We start from the raw sequence: 16,925 nt of genomic DNA on the forward strand, positions 1-16,925 counted from the left end.
ACCTATCTAGCCTGTTAAGCCCAAAGGCTAGCTAAAGGCTAAATTGTGAAACCGCTAGCTAGTTAACTACAAATTCAGTCGGCATCCCCTCCGATGAACAAACAAAATTACGGATCTGTTCAACAAAAAAACGTTTCCCTTTGAAAAATTAGCAGGAATCCATCCTGTAAAATCATCCTATTCCTGAAACGAATTAAGCACATTAAACAAAGTTAAAGTTAAATCTATTGAGTCCAATGTCTACCTTTCGTGTGAATGACCATGTCCATGGCTCAGAGTTAACTCGTTCGCATGTTAGCCGACGCCCGCCGTCCACTCCGGGCCAGCGGCTTAAACATGGATAGACATGGGAGAGTCAGTGCACTTGGACAAAAGCTTGTATCCTCAGGATTTAAGCTTACTCGACAAAAGGGTGACCATGCCCCCACGTTGAGATTGGCTGAAACAGCTGGTCTGGAGACCAGCTAGTCAGTGTTAGTCTGTTAGCCGACATTAGCCCACCGTTGTCACCGGGCTTTGCGGCAGGTTATCCGCGAATAGTTTGGCCTCCTCCGGGGTGCTAAATATCGACGTGTCGATACCCTGGGTAACCCGGAGGCGAGCAGGGTAGATATATCCGGTTCGCAGGCCTGCCTCTTTGAGCTTCTTCCTCGTGACCTCGAAAAGACGACGTTGTTTCATTATCTCTGCCGGGAGATCAGGAAAAATGTGAATTTGCTTCCCCTTGTAGTTCAGCGGGTATTGTTGTTGTGACAGTCGCATTATCCGCTCTTTCTGATGGCCGCTGTGGATCTTAACTATCATGACTCTGGGGCGTGCGAGATCGTTAGCCGGTTGTCCTCCCAGCCTATACGCCCTATCAACTTCTATGGGCATCGAGATATGTTCTGCCCCCAACAAGTCCCGAATAAAGTTACCAATGAACTCCATGGGGCGGCCGCCTTCAATCTTTTCTGGTAGTCCGACCACTTTTATGTTCTGGCGTCTGGAGCGCGCCTCCAGATCAATAACTTTATCCTGGAGGGCCTTGTTAGCATATTCTAGCCGTAGCTACTGCTGCTCCAACTGAATTAGTCGAGTGTCGTGGTCACTGCTCGCATCTTCTACCACAGATATCCGTGCTCCATGTTCAGTCAGAGTGGCTTGGGTAACTTGGAGGGACACCTCCAGGGTATTAAATCGGTCATCCATCTTCTTGCTCATTTCATTTATAGCTGTAAGAATGATGGCTGTTTCAGGAGTTCCTTCTGCCGATAATGTGATTAGCTCCGGCTCTCCACCACTAGGCCGCTCCTCATCCAGTGACGATGCTGGGTTTTCATTAAATTTCCTGACAGCTGGCAGCTTTCTGGACGACTTCTGCGTTGTCATTTTATGTCGGTCTGTTATTACAGCAGTAGACACAACTTAAAGTGGGAGTTGTACTATAAATAGTCTTTTATTCCTTAATCTCGATTTATCGGAGGGGAGCTCTAGCAAAACACGTCTATTACATCACATGCGCACTAGCGCCCCCTCAGAACAGGGTACTGATTGTGGATGATCAGCCATGATCACATTGAATGGTGGTGCTAGCTCAAAGGGCCGAATGGCCTACTGTCTATGTATCTATGTATGTAATTTCTCCGTGGATGGTCCTGAGATCCTTAGAACGATGCCATCTGGAGTTATGCTCCTGGTAGGGTCACCCATGGCAGTAAGGTCGAGGAGGAGGTCCCTGACAAAGAACAATCCAACAAAGACCTCAACATTGGAACAGGCAGAGGATGATGGCTGACTTTAGTGGAGCGTCACAACGGCTGGGAAGGCGGATGAAGGCTGCAGCAGAAAAGGGTCCCCGGTCATCTTGGACTCCATGCCACTGGATCCTGACCCATATCTGTCAAGGACTGTGTGGTTGTCTCCCCACGTTAAACAAAGTCACGCACAGGCATCCTCCATAAAGGGGAGACAGTCATACCCGCTTCGAGTGACCGCCGATGATGATGCATGTAAGTACATTGAATGGCTGGGTGTTTAGCATAGAACAAGTTTATGGTCCATGCAAAGCATAATAATAATTCACTCACCATGTCTGCCATAAACCGAGAGGACAAAGATCGCTCCACTTTCTCGAACTTTGATTTTTTCACTTACAGGACTGAGTTTATGTGTCACAGATCCAAAACTATCAATAAGGTTGACTTTTAACCACTTCCTCAATTCAGGGACAATTAGGGCTGAGCAGTGAATGCTGGCATTGCTACATCCAAAGAATAGGTAGATAAATTGTTAAACCCAGAGCGTTTAATTGCCATGTGCACCAGGATTAGAACAATTAAATTTCTGACTTGCTGCAGTTTTACAGGTGCATTTAATGCAATAAAGCACAATTACATTTACAATGAATTACAGTACAATACATCATTAGACATTCTAGGTAACCAGACCATAATAGAGCAATCCAAAAGTACATAGTGCATCGTTAAATGAAGTGTGTAATAGTTTGCTGCTGAGATAGGGTTGTAGTTAGGATCATGCAGAGTGATTCAACAGCCTGATGGTTGCTGGAAAGAAGTTGTTCTTGGACCTGGAGGTGTTCCTGTACTTACTTTCCAAAGGTAGCAGCGGAGTAAAGAAACAAGCTGGAAAAATAAGATGCACCTTTCTTTGAACCCATCAAATTGTTCAGCCTCTGGGATTTCACTCCAGAGACTGTATTTTCTGGTAACGATTTTATCAACGATTTCCTGTAGTTGAGCAAGCAACTCAGTAATATCAGACTGGTGTTATGATTGATGTGACATTTCAATGTGCTTTTGACACTTCACCCATTTTCTAGAAGACCACAAAGAAGAGCAAAGGTTTTAATTGCTCACTTGTTTGGATAAAGCACCAACATGAAAGATGAAATTCACTACCTCATTAAAAGAAGCAGAGTTAAAGTTGCTTAACACGACTGTGTCTAACAAGTGGCAGAGTTTCCATATGCGTATTCATCTAACATCAAGCTCAGTAACTTTCAAATTTAGAACAGCTTCAACATGTAGCTCACAAAATTAGTCCAATCATATATCACATGATTGTCATTTGAAATGGGTCAGGAACATTTTCAAGGCATGGAAACTCGGAGAAAGAACAGTACACTTGCAAAATTTCCTAGGGCAGGACTCTAATTTTTATCTTCAGCATCATAAGCAGGTTGTTTAGAAATGGATCTCCTCAGGATTTTCAATTGATGTCACTGTTAACACTCATCATGTTTACCACTGAGCCTGGGCTTTATGTGTTCTGATCCATTAAATGATAGGCAGTCATCTATTAGGTGGCAAAACTTCAAAAATAACAGGGAATCTTTGGTGACTTGGCCAACATTGATACTTCAGTACTGATTAAAGACAGATTATGTGGTCATAATCACATTGCTATTGTGAGAACTTCCTGCACACAATATGTAGCTGCAAAGTTTCCACACTATATCAAAATCTGTTGGTAGCAAAGTTCTTTGAGGCATCCTGAAATGGATATAAAAGGCACTGGAGGAATGTAACTCTCCTATCCTTTCTTTAGATGCAACATGATGATTTGCAGATGTTTGAGAAGCTGAGTTACTTCCAAGTTGGTATGACTGCCATGATGCTTTCCAGATTCACCAAAACTGACAGTACAGGCATCATCGGGATAAAATGCTTATTTTGGAACTGTTTACAGAGCTGAAATGGCCTAAATGAAAAGTCATGAATTTTTTGACAAGATGCTAAAAGGCAAACTTGTTCCTGAATGGCAATTATACCTGATTATTGATTAGAAATTAACCTTTTAAAATGGACTCCAAACAATCTATAAATCTAGTACAGGGACCATTAGCTTACTAAATTTGTAATCAGATAATCCATTTACTTCAAACACAGGTAAATTTATCTTGCATTGACCAAGATCTTAAAATCTTTAGCCATTGCTACCCTTTTACCAGTTAAATAATCGACTCAGGAAACCATGAAAACATTACCTTTCTCAAGTTTTTATTGCAAGATGACATCATTGATTCAGTAAACACAAAAAAAACACATTGCTTTATAGAAGGGAATTTTATATTTAAAAACTATAATTATATATAACGAATAATTTTAATGAACTTAATTCTTACTGTAGCATTTGTGTTTGGGCTTCTTAGATTCACAAGTTAGAATTACATTTTATTCTCAACTTATGTACCCAATAACTATTAAAAAAAACATTTAATTTGCAAAGCACACACATGTTAGATCACACAAATATTTCAACATGTTAATGAAGATGTAATGTATAGCTTATGCTTCAAAATATTCTTCTTATTAATATCCTGGTGCAATATCTTAATTGTTCCTTCAGCAAAGGAAAGGAGGCAGAGTAATACTTGGGAATCACTCACAAAAGCTGGGGAATTCTACTGGAAGTAGCATTTCACGGCTTGACTGCAACCCAAGCCGTCAACTTGGAAATAATCCTGGAGAAAAGGAAGGTAAATACTTGCACTTTACATTTGGCGCCTTCAGGCAATCTCCAAACTCAAAGGCATCTGCCAACATAGTTCTGTGCTGGCAGCTGGGCAGGATGCAATTGTGATCACCAAGGAGGCTCTGTCGTGTTCATTCTCCCTCCAGGGAAGCATCTGCCCTCTGGCATTTTCCCAGAACCATCTGATTAAAATTGGGGAAACAAATTGTGGATGAATCAAAATGATCAACATGTCCCATCTCTGCACAATGGCACAGTAAAAGATTCATGAAAACAAGAATAATCTGCATATGGAGAAATACATAATGTTCGCAACACAGGGATAGACATTTTGGCTCCACTCAAGCATGTACATTTTCTCCTACATCTCAAAAAATTATCTCCTTTCTCATTAAGTTGCGTATCTAACTCACTCTTAACCTGAACAATGCCAATCTCTTCTGAACTTGACTTCTGCTTTTATACTGCTCGCTGAGTGAAAAAAACTACCTGAATTTCTTATTGGATTGATGAGCAATTATTTGATATTCTTGGAATTTATAACGAGAACCCAATAACAAAACAAAATAAAGAGAGCGGGAATAAAACGTTATTGTCAGGGTGGAATGCTGTGACTAATGGAGTGCCATTTGGTAGCAATTTTTGGAATTCATAACAAGAGGAGTTGAGTATAGGAGCAAAGAGGTCCTTCTGCAGTTGTACGGGGCCCTAGTGAGACCGCACCTGGAGTACTGTGTGCAGTTTTGGTCTCCAAATTTGAGGAAAGATATTCTTGCTATTGAGGGCGTGCAGCGTAGGTTTACTAGGTTAATTTCCGGAATGGCGGGACTGTCCTATGTTGAAAGACTGGAGTGACTAGGTTTGTATACACTGGAATTTAGAAGGATGAGAGGGGATCTTATCGAAACGTATAAGATTATTAAGGGGTTGGACATGTTAGAGGCAGAAAACATGTTCCCAATGTTGGGGGAGTCCAGAACCAGGGGCCACAGTTTAAGAATAAGGGGGAGGCCATTTAGAACAGAGATGAGGAAAAACTTTTTTAGTCAGAGAGTTGTGAATCTGTGGAATTCTCTGCCTCAGAGGGCAGTGGAGGCCAATTCTCTGAATACATTCAAGAGAGAGCTAGATAGAGCTCTTAAGGATAGTGGAGTCAGGGGGTATGGGGAGAAAGCAGGAACGGGGTATTGATTGAGAATGATCAGCCATGATCACATTGAATGGCGGTGCTGGCTCGAAGGGCCGAATGGCCTACTCCTGCACCTATTGTCTATTGTCTATTGTCAAACAAATAACAGACCAAACCAAAAAGAGGGATAGTAAAGTCATGTAGAGAGATGTATGGACATTATTGAAGGTTTGGAAGGGTTAACAGAATAATAGTGGAACTATTAGAGATATATGTGGCATAATTGGGCAGTCCTTTGGCATCCGTGAGAATATTGGGCAATTGAAAAAAATCTTGAAAGCTTGCTATTAGAAGGCAATGATGTTCTATAATCCACAACAGGCCAATCACTATGTAAAATAAATGCACTTCATTATTGCTTGAAGATGAAGGATTGCAAATGGAATGGTCAATAGTGGAGGTCAGGTCTTCTCTGACTGTCAAATCGGCATTTCCAATTAGAAAGCAAAACATTTGTAATTTTGTTGTTAAAATTAGTATATCCGAGTAGATATCTGGCCAAAAGGTCCATTATTACCTGATTTCCCTTCATTACACTTTTCCAGGATTCACATTAGTCTGCTAAAGGTTACCCATCCTGCAAAGTTCACTTTAGCTGTTAAGAATCACAGCTACATGGAATAAAGATATTCAGTGTAAAACCATTATCTCTATTGCCATTTACCTCTTTAAATTCTTTCTCTGTTCATCTATTTTTACCTTGCTCAAGTCACCAAGATAGGGGTAACTGGTTCAGGAACCTTAGCAATCTCATCTTTTGGTTTACCGTTCAAGACAAATTTTGGTCGTGGACATGCATCCTCACCTCATCCTTCGCTGGAGCTGCAGACCATATGCTCCATTTTTGTTCATCCTTTATTTTCAGGTCCTCCCTTGGCACATCTTATCCAGGAACCTTTCCCTGCTCTCTTGATCCTGTTCTTACCTAACTGCAAAGCATTGATTGGACTTAATGGCTCATTTTGCTATCTAACAATCTAAATGGTTCCTACATCCTCGGCTCTCCCTTTCCACCACTGGTTGAATTGAACTATTCAGTTGTGGGGTTTTTTCAAAACTGAGGGCCACATATCAAAATTTAATAGAAACTGTACCCCATCATGCGGAACGGAGTTGGTGAACTGTTGAGAGGTGGAGGGGTAAGTTCAAAACTAAAGTCCTTAGTACTGCTCAGGAATGTGCCAGTACCCTGAATGATAGAACAATTGACACAGGAACTGTGGCACAGAAGCACAGCTAATACCACTGCTTGACTACCTTCCTGAGGACATCCGAAAAAACTAATCTCACTTCAAAACTATGGTTCCTTTCATGATTCGCAAATGGAGCAGAATACCAAAGTTACTACTTTATGGACAGCTAACCTAAGGGCAAAAGCCCACTTAAGTTTTAATATTGACACTCACCAGTAGGGACAACGGGCATTGGATCATCCTGCTTGCCGTACCCACATAAAAAGTGCTGCTTGCTCATATGAGAATGCCTGAATGGGGGAAGCAAAGAGGAAAAGAGAATCGTTAAAATCAGGAAGCACTGATGCTGCTGCATCCCTACATCTGCGTCAACTGTTTGGAAGGAACATTTGAGCCCGGATTGGTATGATCAGCCATTTCCGTACATGGATCAATGGTTCAATTATGTTTTTATTGTCTCATGTGCAAACGCACAGTGAATTTCTTTTCTTATTTACAGTACAATACAATACAATACACTACAGTATTCCCATACCTAAGCACATCCTCAATTCACATACTATGCTGTCGACCAGCTGCCATGTCTTACTCAAGAAAAGTGACAAATAACAACCGATTAGCTCAGGCCATTTTATTGTGTCTGTAGATATTCACAAAATATAATCTGTCTATCCTTTCAATGTGAGCCTCTAAAGACTGAGAACTACAAGCTGTCTGCCATCGCCTTTTGAAGGGCAATTAGGGAAAGGCAATAAATGTTCTGAAGCCATGACTGAATGAAGAACAATGATCATTTCTGATCTACCCTGAAACAGAATCTACAAATAAGATCTACCAGGGTGCATTATCCAAATTGCATTGATGCCTTCTTTCAGAAAATAAATCAACTTTCCAATCTTCCTGTGATTTCTGCTGGAAAGTAAAATGTGGAATAAAGACAGGATTGTGCTCAACTATGCTGGGATACACACTTCCAACTAATCCCCAGAGATTCATTGCATTGCCTTGGAAGTAGTGAGTGGGTATTTGGTGAAGACTGAAAAGACGATTACCCACTTAGGTCACCCAATGACCTAAGAATGTTCTGCAACTTCAACAAAGTAACTTTATCAGGAGTAATGTAATTCTATATGACTGATAGATGATAAAATAGAAAGAGAGAGAGAACTAGAATAATGGGAGAGAATAAAAGAGAATAAAGAATAAAATAGAGAGGGCAGGAGAAGGGGAGCAGGAGAAAGGGAAAAAAACAATTCATTGTTTTGTGTAGTCTTGAATTATGTTCCACCATTTTGACCACAGATAAACTATTACAGCAATTTATCGCTTTGACTAGTGTTTTGGGAAAGAATATTATTATTACCAAATTTAAAGAACACGCTGCAACAAGAACTGTTAATGTTAGTTGTCTGACATTTATTTAATCCAAATCTGTCAGGGTGCCGTCAATTAAAAATTAGTAAAAGATGTATGACACCTGTTGTTTGCTTCTGCTGACATTTATTGTAATAGCTAAAACAGTATTTCAAATCTAAATGCTATCTGTTAATAATCACACCAGGCGAAACATAATGAGAAGCATGGAAAACATAACATTTTCTTGAAGTGTGTACAGAGGAGTTTATCATCAGAAGATGTGAAGTTGCTCCCCATTGTCATCAACTCGCAGTATAATTGGGATACAATTTCATTCAGCACATCTTGAACATTATTAGCAGCAGCAGATGACAAAAGTGTCAGCGTCAATGACAAAGAATATCTGGAATCCAATGGCAGACTATGACTAAATGTATCTCCTGTGGGTTTGATGCTATTCGCCACAACTGCCATGCAAGGGCATCCAATTTCAGCAAGAACTGGTTGAGGTGAAAATTTGTCATTTCCCATCAAAGTGATGGGAACATCTGTTCCCCTGTGCTCTTCAGAAAATATTGGTTCACTACAAAGTGGGAATAGTTTAGGAGTAAAGTGGTGGAAAGAGGCTTGGGTAGATGGTTCAATCATTGAGTTAATCTCTAGGGTGTCCAATTGCTTTTCAAATGTTTCCACACTAAACTGCTTGACTGTAGCCATGTGTGATTGATTACCCATTAAACATTTTTGCTTCTGATTCATCCGTTATCAACCGGCAGACAAGAGTGGAAAAAACAATAGCAAGATTGGTTTTACCACCATTGCTTTGACAGTGACATTTTCCGGTAATTAGCTATATTCAACGTATTTTCTGGTTGTGCATGCTAAAAACAACCCAATATTAGAAACATACCTGCCATAAACTAACATTATCAAAGCTCTTTAAAATAGGATTATTGTAAACTGTGTGGTTGATAGTTGGTGCGGACTCAGTGGACACAAGGGCCATGCTGTATCTCTTTGTGACTCTTTGGCTGAAAGGTCTTGAAACTGAAACATTAACCCTGTTTTTCTTTCCACAGATGATGCTTGATCCGAGTGTCTCAAGCATTTTCTGTTTCTTTTAAATATTAAATTCCCAGCATCTGCTGTTGTTTATTGATTCCTTTTCGTTGCGTATGGTTTGAGAATTAAGATGGACATTACTCAGTAAAACAATAGCCACCATTGTCCATTTTAGAACAACAGTTTGCATTAGGCCAACAACGTTTAGATGACTAAATCTACTGGAGAATATATTATTTTTGTTTTCTTTTATTTTCCCATTTATTCATTCACCAAGTCTTGCACTCTTTGTTACCCTTCTATAAAGCCATAGAGCCAAACAGCAAGGAGACAGTCCTGCATGTTTCCCCAACTGGACCATATCCATCTGAATCTTTCCTATCCATGTGCCTGTCGAAATGTCTTTTAAATTTTGTTATTGTACTGTCTCAACTGCTTCAACTGGCAGCTCATTTCATACACCCACTGCCCTCTGTATGAAAAGGTTGCCTCTCAGGTTCCTGTTAAATCTTTCCCTTCTCACTTTAAAACTATTCCCTCTAATTTTTGATCCTCCTATCACAAGAAAAAAGACTACATTCACCCCTTCTAATCACCTCCTCATTTTACACACATCGATAAGATCACCCTCAAACTACTTTAAATAAATTCCTGGGTTGTCTGAACTTTCCCTTCTGCTCAGCTCCTCGAGTCTTGGCAATTTCCTTGTAAATCTTCTCTGCTCTCTTTCCAGTTTAATGGTATCTTTCATTTATCAGGGTGACCAAAACCAAACACAGTACTCCAAGTGCAACCTCACCAATATCTTTTAACATAACATCCCATTTTCTATACTCAATTGCCTGATTGATGATGTCCAGCATGCCAAAAATCTTCTTCACCACCCTATCTACCTCTTCTATGTACTTGTACTCTTAGATCCATTTGTTCTACAACACTCCCCAAAGCACCAGCGTGCACTGTGATAGTCCCGCTGTGGTTTGACTTCCCAAAATTCAACAACTCACACTTATCTGAATTAAACTCCATTTCCCATTCTTCGGCCCATGTGCCCAGCTGATCAAAGTCTTAATAACCATCTTCACTGTTTATGGAACCATCTATTTTAATGTCATCTGCAAAGTTACTAATAATCTATTGTACATTCACACCCGGGTATGGGCTGGCTGCTGCAAGAAGCTCACTGAAAAATAACTGACTCAAAACAGTTCAGAACAGAATCAAAGGACTAATTTTAACAAAGCACTAGTGAGGTTGAAGAATGTTCAGTCTGGTCACGACTGGTCAAGTTTCAAAGTTTAGAATAGATTTGACCATACAACAGAAGGAGCACAGCCAGTCCATTATATCTACATGAGGTCTTTGGAAGAACTTTCCAATTATAGATTGATAGTTATACAGCATGAAAACAGGTCGTTCAATCCAACTCATCCAAGAAACCCATTTAAACTAATCCCATTTGCCTGCATTTAGCCCATATCCATCAGAACCTTTACTATCATGCACCTGTCCAAATGTCTTTTATACATTGTAAAATTGTGACTACATCTATCACCTCTTCTGCCAGCTCTTTCCATATGCCTATGATTCTCTGTGTGAAACTCTTGGCCCCTTAGGTCTTTTTTAAATCTTACTCTTTCACTTTAAACTTATGCACTCTAATTTTAGACTGACCTAACCTAGGAAAAAGACTGTGACTACTGTACTGTATGCCTGAACTGGTCCTTATAATTTTGTAAACCTCCACCAGGTCACTTCTCAAGCTTGTTTGTTTCAGGGAAAACAGTCCCAGTTTATCTAGTCTCTCCTTTTAACTCAAGCCCTCCAGTTCAGGCAACATCATTTTGAATCTTTTCTGCACCCTCTCCAGCTTAATTGCATCATTAATTAATTACACTCCAGTCCACTCCACTTGCACTCCAATTAATTACACTCTTCCCTTCTTTCCCCATAGGATTACTCTTTTTCCTGTCTCAAGCACTTTGAGTCATAGAGTGGTACAGTGTGGAAACAGGCCTTTTGGCCCAACTTGCCCACACCGGCCATCAAAGTCCCAGCTACACTGGTCCCACCTGCCTGCGCTTGGCCCATATCCCTCAAAACCTATCCTATCCATCTACCTGTCTAAGTGTTTCTTAAATGATGGGATAGTCCCAACCTCAACTATGTCCTCTGGCAGCTTGTTCCATACACCCACATGGAGGCCAATTCACTGGATGAATTTAAAAGAGAGTTAGATAGAGCTATGGAGGCCAATTCACTGGATGAATTTAAAAGAGAGTTAGATAGAGCTCTAGAGGCTAGTGGAATCAAAGGATATGGGGCAAGGTAGGCACAGGTTACTGATTGTAGATGATCAGCCATGATCACAATGAATGGTGGTGCTGGCTCGAAGGGCCAAATGGCCTCCTCCTGCACCTATTTTCTATGTTTCTATGTTTCTATCTTCACGTTCATGAGCTGCAACAGCATTGTGAATATGGCACACAAAATACAGAGTCAGCCATTTAATTTTTTTTGAAATGCACAGGTTTTTTACTGTCAATGAATATGCATTTAGCAGGATAATCTAATAGATGTTCTAAATAGAATGCTGAAAGACATGACATTGGTAAAGTACCTGCAGTGAAGAGGGAAATGGGCAGGGATGCTTTGCTAATATCAACCATTGGGAAGTTTTTCTGGAGGAGAGCGGTCAAGGGAGGCAATGAGCACACAAGCACCAACAGGGGTCCTTCCGAGGACCTATTAAGAAATGGGAAATTTGCCTTTAATTTTTGGTCTAGGGAAAGTGGAGGGAATGGAGGATATTGACCCAAGCCATCCTCCATAGCATTAGCATTTCCTTCGAAGATCCTTGGCCTCCTCTTCGGCCAACCTTAATCAGAAAAAAATGGCGACAACGCTTCTTCCTCTATCACCATCAGCACAAGAGCACCTCGGCCAGGGCCGTGTGTTCGAACTACCTGCTCCACTCCACTCTGGTGTAGCCAAACACAGCTCCAATCCCAAGAGTCAAGAGTGTTTAATTGTCATATGTATTGACAAAAGAAGAACAAAATTCTTACCTGCAGCAGCATAAAAGACATGTAAATACAATGCACATAGGCAATATATAATAAACAAAACATAAATTTATAAGCCCGATATTGGTCCGTAGTGCCACCAAAGGCAGTCTATAGTTCATAGCTGTTTGTGTTTAGCAGTGTTCCAAAGAACTAATGGCCGTTGGGAAGAAGCTATTCTTGAACCTCATGGTCATGTTTATCATACCTTCATACCTTCTTCCCGATGATAGAAATGAAACGAGAGCATGGCCAGGGTGGTGTGGGTTTTTTGAAGATGCTGGCTGGCTATGTCAGACAGCGCCTCTTATAGATCCCTTTGATGACAGGGAGGTCAGTACCCATCATCGGCTGGGCAGTGCCCACGACTCTTTGTAATTTCTTTGTTCCTGGACATCTTGGGTATTTGTTCAGGCCTCTTGCCAAACCAGACTGTGATCCAAACAATCAATATGTTCGAAGGTAGACACAAAATGCTGATGAAACTCAGCCGGACAGGCAGCATCTCTGGAAAGAAGGAATGGGTGACGTTTCGGGTCAAGACCTTGCAGTACTGTATTCGGTTTTGGTCACCCTGATATATGAAAGATGCCATTAAACTGGAAAGAGTTCAGAGAAGATTTACAAGAAAGTTGCCAAGACTTGAGGACCTGAGCTATAGGGAGAATTCAGACAACCCAGGACCTTTTTTAAGTAGCTTGTGGGTGATCTTATAGATGTGCATAAAATTAGATGGGGTGAATGCAGTCTTTTTTCCCTAGGATAGGAGAATCAAAAACTCGAGGGAATAGTTTTAAAGTGAGAAGGGAAAGATTTAACAGGAACCTGAGAGGCAACTTTTTCATACAGAGGGTAGTGGATGCATGAAACGAGCTGCCAGTTGAACTAGTTGAGACAGTACTATGTTCTCTACCATACACCTATAGATGTTTAAGTGAGTATTCATCAAAATACAAAATCTCCTCAATCTTCTAAGGAACTAGAGGCGTTGATGGGTTTTCTTTATGATTGCATTAATGTTACATCAATGCTGGGTGCAGGACAGATCTTCTGAAATAAGTCACCCAGTGAGTTTCCACCGCTAACCCCATTGATGTAAACAGGTTCATGGATTCTTGGCTTTCCCCTTCTAAAGGCAACAATCAGTTCTTTGGTCTAGCTAACATTGAGATCAAGAATGTAGAAACGAGGAACTGCAGTTGCTGGATTACAAAAGAAAGACACAAAGTTCTGAAGTAACTCAGCGGGTCAGGCAATATCCCTGGAGAAAATGAAAAGTTGACTTTTCAAGTCGTGAATTTTGAAGAGTCCTGCCCTATCCATGTTCTCCAGGGATGCTGCCCGACCTGCTGAGTTACTCCAACACTTTGTGTCTTTTTTTACGAGCAAGAATGTTCTTCTGGCACCATTCAATCAGATTTTCAATCTCTCTCCTATAGTCTGACTCATCATTACTCGATATTCAACCAATGTTAGTGGTATCTTTTGCTAATCTTTAAATTCATCAATCATACCACTGTTGATGGATGAATGACAGGTAATGACATTGAAATCATTGAATAACAGGTAATGACAGGTAATGAAGTACAGATGGGAGTTTGATAATCTGGTTGAATGGTGCTAGAACAACAATCTTGCTCTCAACGGTAGCATCTCCAAGGAGCTGATTGTTGACTTCAGTAAGGAATGCCGTGGATGTATGAACCTGTCTTCATAGGCAGGACAGTGGTGGAGAGAGCCAACAGCTTCAAATTTCTGGGCATGCCTATCTCTGAAGATTTGTCCAGGTGCCAGCACATTGATGCAATCACAAAGAAAGCTTAACAGCGCCTTTACGTCTTTGGAAGATTGAGGAGATTCAGAATGTTGCTAAATACTCTATTGAACTTCTGCAGGTGTTCGGTAGAAAACATACCAACTGGTTGCATCAGAGCCCGGTTTGGTAACTCAAATTCCTAGGACCAAAGGAGACTGAAGAATGTGGTACACGTTGCCCGATCCATCAGACATCCGCCATTAAAGGAATCTATAGGAAGCGCTGTCTCAAGAAGACAGCTAATATCATCAAAGACCCACAGTATCCTGGCTACTCTCTCATCTCACTACTAACATCAGATAGAAGATACAGGAGCCTAAGAACCATATCCTCAAAGTTCAAGCACAGATTCTTTCTAGCAACCATCAGGCTCTTGTACCATAGTGCACAAACCAAGCCACCCTACCTCAGCCTCATCTAATATGGACGTTGCTTTGTTTGCACTATGTACTTTGATTTTTAAATACTATTGTTCAGTTACTTAGTATTACTGACAATTTATTGTATTATTGATCATTGTATATTTATTTGTTGTGGTGCTGCATTAATGGACGTGTTAAGCTGTGGCAAATAAGAATGCCATTGTTCCATTCCCAGTGCCTATGACAATTAAACACTCTTGATACTTTTGATTCCTGAGGGCTGGAGAGAGTGAGAATAATATTTAATAGATGTACCTGTATAGTGAATAAATGGCTAAAATGAATATATAGGCACCCTACCTCAATTAGAATGTATCCTGAACCATTTAAAACATCTACTTTTTGGAGTAATCATTTCAGAGAGATGCAACATGGAAAGAGGTTCTTTGACCCACCCATTCCATTCTGATCATCATGTATTCATTTTTACACAGGCACCCAATGAAAACACACACAGTCACAGGGGGAATATGCAAACTTCTCCCATATGTTTAATGGGAACCAGTGATGAGATCAATATTGGGATCGGTTAGTAGTGAGAATCTTTTGGAATATCATATAGATACAATATGCAGGGAATAGAGAAGTGAGGCTCACCAGCCTATGATTCCCTGGATTCTCCCTACTTCCCTTCTTAAACAACGGAACAACATTAGCTACTCTCCAGTCCTACATAGATACATAGAAAATAGGTGCAGGAGTAGGCCATTCGGCCCTTTGAGCCAACAAAGCCATTCAATATGATCATGGCTGATCATCCACAATCAGTACCCCATGCCTGCCTTCTCCCCATGTCCCTTGATTCCACTAGACCTATCAAACTCTCTTTTGAATGCATCCAGTGAGTTGGCCTCCACCACCTAAGGCAGAGAATTCCACAAATTCATAACTCTCTGTGTGAAAAAGATTTTCTTCATCTCAGTTCTAAATGGCCATGGCCTCTGGGACCTATGGCTAGAGAAGATGCAAAGATTGTCATCAATGCTTCCATAATCTCCTTATCTTGCCTCTCTCAATGTACTATGATACATCCCATCGGGTCTTGGAGATTTATCTACCTTAATGTTCTTCGAGAGCCCCAAGACCTCTTCTTTCTTCATCTCAAACTGCTCTTGCATTATTAAAAACAAACTTAATTTATACTTTTAAAACGGTTCTTAAACAACCTTTGAAATTGTAATTTTCTCACAGAGGATAGACAAAGAGCCAACCTAACATCAAGTTTAGTCAACATACTGTTACGATAGATAAATGTATGTAAACAATGTAAAGTAGATTTCCACTTTCTCAAAATTGCTCATGAGATTATTGTGAACAAATGTTCTTCAGGTCTGTGGTATCTGACCTTTGTAGATTAACTGAGACATAAACCATCAAAATATGTCAAGGAAGCTGTTCTCTCTTCTATTCTAACCTTCCTCATGACATGGCGAATCAGTAATCCTAGCAACCTGGGATCATAAATCCTTAAAAACCTGTCTAAATTATAGTACTGTTTGAGAAATGTAGGATTAAATATTAATGTTCTCTTTTGGTGTCATCATTGTTTTTCAGTGTTTAAAGCATTACGTGTTTGAAACATTTTATTTTTGTGGAGACTTGTTAGGTGACACTATAACAGCTGTAAACAGATGTTGCAGAAATAGTGCTTTAAGTCTAAGCAACATTCTTACCGCCAGCACATCAAGAGAAGCTGTATTGCTTGCACAACATATATAGTTTAGTTTAGTTTAGTTTAGAGATACATCGCGGAAGCAGGCCCTTCGGCCAACCGAGTCCGCACTGACCAGTGATCCCCACACGTTAACACTACCCTACACACACTGGGACAATTTACATTTATACCAAGCCAATTAACCTACAAACCTGTACTTCTTTGGTGTGGGAGGAAACCGAAGATCTCGGAGAAAACCCAAGCTGTCACGGGGAGAACGTACAAACTCTGTACAGTCAGCTCCCATAGTCGGGATCGAACCCGCATCTCCAGCACATAAGCGCTGTAAGGCAGCAACTCCATCGCTGCGCCACCGTGCCACCCCTTAAACCTGTAGTCTTCTTCTTGCGTTTGAGGCAGCAGAAATTATGTAATTCCCTCCAGGCGCTGTAGCCAGTGCAATGTGCTGTTGTCGAGGGCCATGAGGTCTACCCCTCCACCAGGGGGACGGAGGACAGTGCAGTTGAAAATGACGTGCTGCTCTGTTTGCTGGTCTGCTCCACACACGCAGGCTGCTGATGAACGCAACCCCCAACGATGCATGTTGGCGTTGAACTGGCCGACCCCTGTGCGGAGCCGGTTCAGGGCGACCCACTCTTAGCGGGGCATGTCCGAGCCGGGTGGGGCTGTAA

Source organism: Rhinoraja longicauda, chromosome 7 (genome assembly GCF_053455715.1).
Source record: "Rhinoraja longicauda isolate Sanriku21f chromosome 7, sRhiLon1.1, whole genome shotgun sequence".
NCBI lineage: Eukaryota > Metazoa > Chordata > Chondrichthyes > Rajiformes > Arhynchobatidae > Rhinoraja > Rhinoraja longicauda.